The sequence below is a fragment of the Lontra canadensis genome, unplaced genomic scaffold, assembly GCF_010015895.1.
Source record: "Lontra canadensis isolate GAN:19392208 unplaced genomic scaffold, GSC_riverotter_1.0 scaffold48, whole genome shotgun sequence".
Lineage (NCBI taxonomy): Eukaryota > Metazoa > Chordata > Mammalia > Carnivora > Mustelidae > Lontra > Lontra canadensis.
Genome location: NW_022631042.1, coordinates 6659842 through 6667499, shown reverse-complemented (window position 1 = coordinate 6667499; position 7658 = coordinate 6659842).

Genomic DNA, 7658 nt, shown 5'->3' with positions numbered 1-7658 from the left:
AAATATCTTATTTGAAAAAAATCCTTGAAGCTGATTTATGGTTTTAAAAGATCAAAATTGCTTAATATAAAAATTCCACACCCACACCTCTGGCCAGGATTTTTTAGATCTTCTTCTCTAATAAATATCAAATATTTTGAATATACTTCTAAACAAAAACTCAAATCACTTGAAGCCTTTCAAGATTGTAACTGGTCATTTTAGAAGAAAATACAAGTAAGAGACAATGGGCAAAGTCTAGATCAGGGCTGTCCAATGGAAATATAATGCTCATAATATTGTGGGAGAGGGAAATATAATGCTCATAATTGTGAATCACATATGTAATTTAAAATTTTTCAGTAGCTGTTTAAAAATGTTAGGATAAATCAATAAAATTAATTTTAATAACATTTAGCCGAATCTATAAAAATGTTAGCATTGAGCCCATAAACAATATAAAAATTACTATTGACATATTTGACATTTTTAATATCAAAATTTTAAAACTCCATTGTGTGTTTTACACTTATGAGACCACCTCAGTCTGTGCTATCCACATTTCAAGTGCTCAATAGCCTCAATGGCTAGTGGCTATCATATTGGATAGGCAGATGTAAATAATGCATTGATTAATACAATGCATTTGTTTTTTTTTAAGATTTTATTTATTTATTTGATAGAGATCACAAGTAGGCAGGGAGGCAGGCAGAGAGAGAGAGGAGGAAGCAGGTGCCCGGCTGAGCAGAGGGCCCGATGTGGGGCTCTATACCAGGACCCTGAGATCATGACCAGAGCCAAAGGCAGAGGCTTCAACCCACTGAGCCACCCAGGTGCCCCAATACAATGCGTTGGTGAAAGTAAACACCAACATTTAGGAACTTCTAGTATGTGCTTAAAATTGTGTTAAGCATATTACATGAATTATCTCATTTAAGGTTCTGTAAACCTATGGGATAAAAAAGTACTAATATTACTCATATTAGTTCCATTATATGATTGAGAAACTTAGAATTAAAAGCATATCCCAATGGACGACAGGTAAGACCGGGCAGAGAGTGAACTGAGCCAGGCTTACCTGCTCTCTAAGCTTATACTTTTAATTTTTTCATACTACACTGGTTGTAGTTTGGAGGATCATTGGCACTAGGGTGATGGCTATGGAGGGGGAAATAAGTGGAGTAGTTTGAGAAATATTCCAAATAATAAAAGCAGTTGGAGTTGGTCATAGGTTATATATGTAGGTTGAGGGACAGGGAAATATCTAGGATGATGGTTGTTTGCTTGAGCAGATGGTCAGAATGTGTGACTATTGCTAGGATAAAGAACATTGGAGAAAGGCAGGTTTTTGAGAAAAGGCAGGTTTTGAGAAAAGATGGATCCAATACAAAGTACTCTGTACTCAGATTCTGAACATTCCTAACATCTTTTTAGTTATGTTAAGCCTCTGCTTGGAAATGTGATTTTAAAATGTTCCCTTACTTCTACTGGTTATTACACTGATCAGCCTAGAAAAAGAGAAAAATAAGGTGTCAGAATAAAATAAAAGAAAGGCTCCATGATGACTTCCTTTCACAAGTAGGAGGAAAAATTATACAAACAAGAGAACAGTTTATAATGTACTTGGATGCAACCAACTTTTTCTAGCTTAATAATATAGATTAAATTTATGAAAAATTAGAAAAATTATAATTGTTAACTGTTTTAAAATTTAGGGGATAAAAACAGAGCAATGCCCCAATGGATAGATTCAAAATAATACTGCTTAGATACTGATTTACTCTGTCATATCTTTCCAGCAGATTCCATTGTGAAACCTTTCTAGTAATGGGTGAAATCTGTTACAGGCCCAATAAGATGAGGTTCAGCAAGAGCTTTTGTGGTATTTATGTTCAATTTGGATGACAACTCTTAGAGACACTATGGATTAGAGGAAGGGACACCAGTTTATTCCACTGTTGTTTAAAAAGCAATTATTTATGCCTCTCCTCAGTTTCTTTAGTCTGGCTACTTCATCTTAATTGAAGGTTGTTCTCATTCTTTGTTCCTATAAATTTGAATCCTTTGATAATGGGGCTGAATTACAAATTTCACATTTGGTTTGTTGAAGTAAGAAAAACCACCTCTGTGTATGAGAATAGGAAAGGGAAAAAATTACAGGGAAAGAGCTCAAGTTTTGGAATAGTAGCTGTGGAGACCAGCACTGGGAGGTAATAAAAATTTTGTTAAAAAGATTGTCAAGTTTTGCTCAGTGCTGAAATGTGTATGTGTGGGTCAGAAGAAACAGAAGAAGGAAGTCATCAACTGAATCTGAGTCTCAAAATTTAAACAGTAAAATGAAGAAAGTCCCCAGACAATGTGAAACAGAAGTGATAGGACCTCATAGTTCTTATAGTTTCCTTTGTGGTTGGCTAAGGGTATAACATTAATTGATTTCAGACTGATTTCTTAATAAAAGTTTCTCAGGAAAGAGTTCACCTCAAGAATAATATTTAGCTGGCTGGGTTATGGACATTGGGGAGGGTATGTGCTATGGTGAGTGCTGTGAAATGTATAAACCTGATGATTCACAAACCTGTACCCCTGGGGAAAATAATACATATACGTTAATATAGAAAAAGAGCAATATTTAGCCAAAATCATTCATAAATAATGGATTCTGCTTTGTTTCTTTAGCTCTCAATCTACTGTTGTCATGTCTATTGTTTGCTTCTTTTCTTTTACAGATTTATTTATTTATTTGAGAGAAAGAGCAAAAGACAGAGTGAGAGAGTGAGCAGGGGGGTGGGAGAGGAGGGTAGAGAGGAGAGAGACTCTAAAACAGACTCCCTGCTGAGCACAGAGTCCAACACAGGGCTTGATCTCATGATTCTGAAATCATGACCTGAGCCAAAATCAAGAGTTAGACACTCAACCAACTGAGCCATTCAGGCACTCCTCTGTTGTTTGTTTCTTAGGGTAGTGATCTTTAGTACTGAAATTTAGTCTAAAATGAGACAGTCATTTTCATTCAATAACTATATAAATAACTACATAAATAGTGACACAATGGGGACAGTGAGGCATCCTGGAACCACATTTCAAAGTGTGGAAGTAAGGAAGTAAGGAGGATGTGAAACATGATACAGGTAGAACCCAATATGAAATAATGATGGTCCCATTGGTAGGAGAAGAACCTGGATTGCATAGAAAGGTGTTGGAGTAATGTAAAGGAAATTAGACCGTGCTGTTGACTGTATTCTACTCCCTTTAGGTTTTCTTATTGTGTTGAAATGGCAACAGACAGGACAATGGATGTAACATGGATATCTTGAGATTATGTATATTTGTCACCATAGCAGTCAGAGAAATGACAGACATGAGTACTACTCAAGATGTGCTAAGTTTCCAGGTTGTATGTACTCTTTTTTTATCCATTAGCTTAAACTTTCCTCATATTTCCTCACTCTCTTACACCTTTAAACTCTGTAAAGATAACAAAACAAAACTCTGTTATCATCTTTATGATACATCTCATATATATTTGAAATCTCCAATGTCTTACTAAGACATATTCTTCTTATAAACTGAGAAAATTACTTATATGGATCCAATACAATAAATTTTTACCAAAGAACATAATGACAAAACATTCTTACGTATACATAACTTTTTCCAAGGAACTTATCAATTCCTGCCCAGTTTCATATGTTTTTTCTAAATGTCTTATCTCCCTATATATAGAATGCTACATCTCCATCTTTTCACTTCCTACTCTCCCCATCACTATATCCTAACACCTGTAGTAATATTTAGCTGGTATTTGTAATGTTAGGATTAAATTTTAGGAGAGAAGTCAGAAGTATAGTTTTGAGATTCATTTGCATAGTGATCTGAGTCACTTGGAAAGATAATGAACAGAGAAGAGAGGAGACTAGTGCACAAAGAAAAGAAAGTCAAGGATGGAACCTTGAGGAACTGACCACATTTTGTGACCTTGAAGAGGGGGAAAGACCATGAAGGGGAGAGAGGCAAAACAAAGAGATGAAGGAATTACCAAGGTATTCTAATGTTGTAGGTAAGACAAGTATTTCAAAAGGTGGTGATGGAATGTGCAGTTTTCTCTTTCTGAACGTACAAGAGAGATAGACCTGAAAAAGATCTTTGATAACTTCTGAAAAGGAGTTTAAGTGGAGTGGAATGGGAGAAAATCAAATTGAAAGGGTTAGGGATGAATGGTTGATAAACAATTAGAGGCATCAGCTTGATAGTTTGTAAAAACTCATAGATAGCTGTAGAAATTTCACAGACCACAAATGTGAGCACACAAATGTGCTCTTTTATCACAGAGAGTAATTTGCAAATCTTCATACCACATTAGTCAGGAAACTGGGTTTTACTTTATTACTATCAATCTATTGTACAAGATAAAGCAAGCTATTTTAACTACTTTCACTTTCTTATGTAAATTTGGCCTCAATACCCAATTGAAGTGATATTTAAGATGATGTTTATGCACCAGTGAAAAAGGGGGCGTTTGATTACCACTTAATGGCTATTTAATATTTCCATTAAATTTATAAGAAAATATAATTTTTATATATTTGAAAGACTTTTATATAAATATTAACTAACCAAAAAATCTTTGATCAGATGGTGAGAACAGATTTTTTACTTTAGAAAATATGCTCATTTTCAGGTTACTATGAAAAATATTCTCAAGATACTCAAAGAAGACATATTCCCTGCTTACAAGGATCTCATAATCAACTAAGGATATAAAGTTGGACTGCTAAATATGTAGTATTACAGGCAGAATGAGTTTGTCCCCATTTCCCAGTCTGTGGGGTTTCTATGAATATCCCTGTACAGGCTCTATTTTACCTTTAGTAAATGACGTGGGAATTTCTTACCTAAGAATTGTATTAGCCCTATTGTAAAAGATAAAGCAATTCTAAAGCTTTTGCTAGTGCTCAATATTGCCAAAAATGGCCGTTAAAGGCTGATGGTTCTACTACTTAAAAGGGTAGCTGTGGTGAGTCTCACATTTCTTACACACAAAAAAGAATCTGGGCATGGTTTAGAAGCAGGAGGATGTACTAAATGGGTATTGATACCATTCATGTTACATTGTAAACAATTTCTCCCCTGTGAATGGAGTATTCAGAATAGGTAATATTGTTTGAGAAAATATTCTCTTTTTTTAATAGGAGTCTGGGAGTATTATTACTGAAGATTGATATATGTCTTCAGATGGGTTCCATGTATAGGTGGGTAAGTGTGTGTGTGCATGTGTGTGTGTGTGCACATGGTACAACACTTGGTGACCAGGAAGAATGAGAAGGGATTTACCACTGACTGAGAGACCTTGGCCTCTCAATGCCCATTCTGGAATGTTCTTCCGTAGTCCACCTGTTCCTAATCATGGTATTATTACACACTTGCTAATTTAGATTTTGAGAATTATATTACTACAAATTATCATGCTCAGTTTGCATTGCTGAGAGAGAGGGCAAGAAGACATGTTTAGCTTCCGAACCTAAAGGTTATTACTCCTTCCCTACAATCTCTCTTGACAATAACTCAGCAGAAGTGTAATTTTAAAAAGTCTTCACTGTTTTTATACTAACACTCTTTTAATTCCCCACAAATATCACCGAAGAGTATAGTAAGTAACCAACTTCAGTTAACTTCTTGGTGGCTAATTAAAAGAAGTCACAATGTAGGAATTTATTTATTTTTTTAAAAGATTTTATTTATTTATTTGCCAGACAGAGATCACAAGTAGGCAGAGAGGCAGGCGGGGCGGTGGGGGCAGAGAGCAGAGAGCCTGATGTGGGGCTCCATCCCAGGACCCTGGGATCATGACCTGAGGTGAAGGCAGAGGCTTTAACCTGCTGAGCCACCCAGGCGCCCCATAATGTAGGAACTTTAAAACCATTAACAAAATATGACATTATCCAGCTTCCAAAAAACTTATGGTTTCACATGATGATTCCTCACAAGTTAAAGAAAATTGTTTTCCTGTCTCAAAATCATTTGTTTTATCTCTCTTCTTTGAAAATAAAGAGATAAGAATACATAGAGAAGGATAAAGAAACAATAGTATCTATGGATAAAGAAGGAAATACTTTGCATGCCATGGAAGCTAAACATTCTTTTTTCTACCATTTGTTCTATATATGAATGACATGTACCTGTACATGTTCTCTGTATCTGTTTTCACATCAAAAAATCAGAATAATAATAGTATGTGCCTCAGAAGTTGTTTGGAGGTCGATATTAATTCATGTATAGAAAACATTTAGAATATAAATTCTTTATTAATATTTGTTCTTATCATTTTCTTAAATATAAGCATAGAAGAGGAAATGTCTTTTGATCTATGGATCCTTAACATTATCTACATTCCTTTTAAAAAAAAATATTTTATTTATTCATTTGACAGTAGGCAGAGCAGTAGGCAGAGAGAGAGGGGGAAGCTGGCTCCCTGCTAAGCAGAGGGCCCAATGCCGGGCTCAATCCCAGGACCCTAAGATCATGACCTGAGCCGAAGGCAGAGGCTTAACCCACTGAGCCACCCAGGCACCCCCATTATCTACATTCCTAAGTAAATGCCTAGTAGAGTCATATATTTATACACTTTGGAAGAGTTTACATGCAATGTGAATTGTGGTTCTGTGGAAATTTGGAAATTCAAGGAAATCTATCCCTAAAATTATAGACTTTTGGGGAGGAAATCCCCCCCCAATTTTAATCCATAGTTTCTTAGCTATCTGGCTCTTTTCTTCTTTTTTAAATTGATTTTGGCCATTTAATTTTTTTCTGGAAATTGTGCATTTCATCACTATATTAGTTTGCAAAGGCTGTCATAACAAAGTACTACAAACTGGGTGGCTTAAACAACCAAATTTGTTTGTCTGACAGTTCTGGTAGGTTAGAAATTTGAATCAGCAGCGCTGGTTCTTTCTGAGGGCCATGAGGGAAGCATCTGTCCCAGGTCTCTCTCCTTGACTTGAAGATGTCTGTCTTCTTCCTGAGTCTCTTCATATCATCTTGCCTTTATGCTTATCTCCTCTTCTTGTGTTGTTTTATTTGTAAGGACACTAGTCATACTGAATTGGGGGCCCATCCTACCCAGCCTTGACCTCATTTTAACTAATTTCATCTGCAATGACCTATATCCAAATAAGTTCACATTATGAAATGCTGGGGGGTTCCGAACATATGATTTTTATGGGGATATAATTTAACCCATAGGAATTAGTAACGTCAAATATTTTCTTATTGTGTTGTAAATAGTATTTTAGTATTAAAAAGTCTTCCTTATTTTTATCTGATTTCTAATTTATTTAATACATTTGTAATCATTTTTTCATAGAATATTTCAAAAGTATGCATAAATTGGGAGCATAGTATGAGGAACTGCCATGTAACTATCACCCACTATCAACAATTATCAACTCATGACCAATCTTTTTTTAAAGATTCTTTTATTTGAGTGTAGTTGAAACAAAATGTTACTTTTGTGTCCGGTGTACAGCATAGTGATTCCACAACTTTGTACATTATGCTATCCTTACCACAAGTATAGCTGTCATCTGTCACCTTACAATCCTGTTAAAATTATCATTGGCTATATTCCTTAAGCTGTGCCTTTGGTTCCTGTGACTTAGCAACTCATGGCCAATCGTCTTATA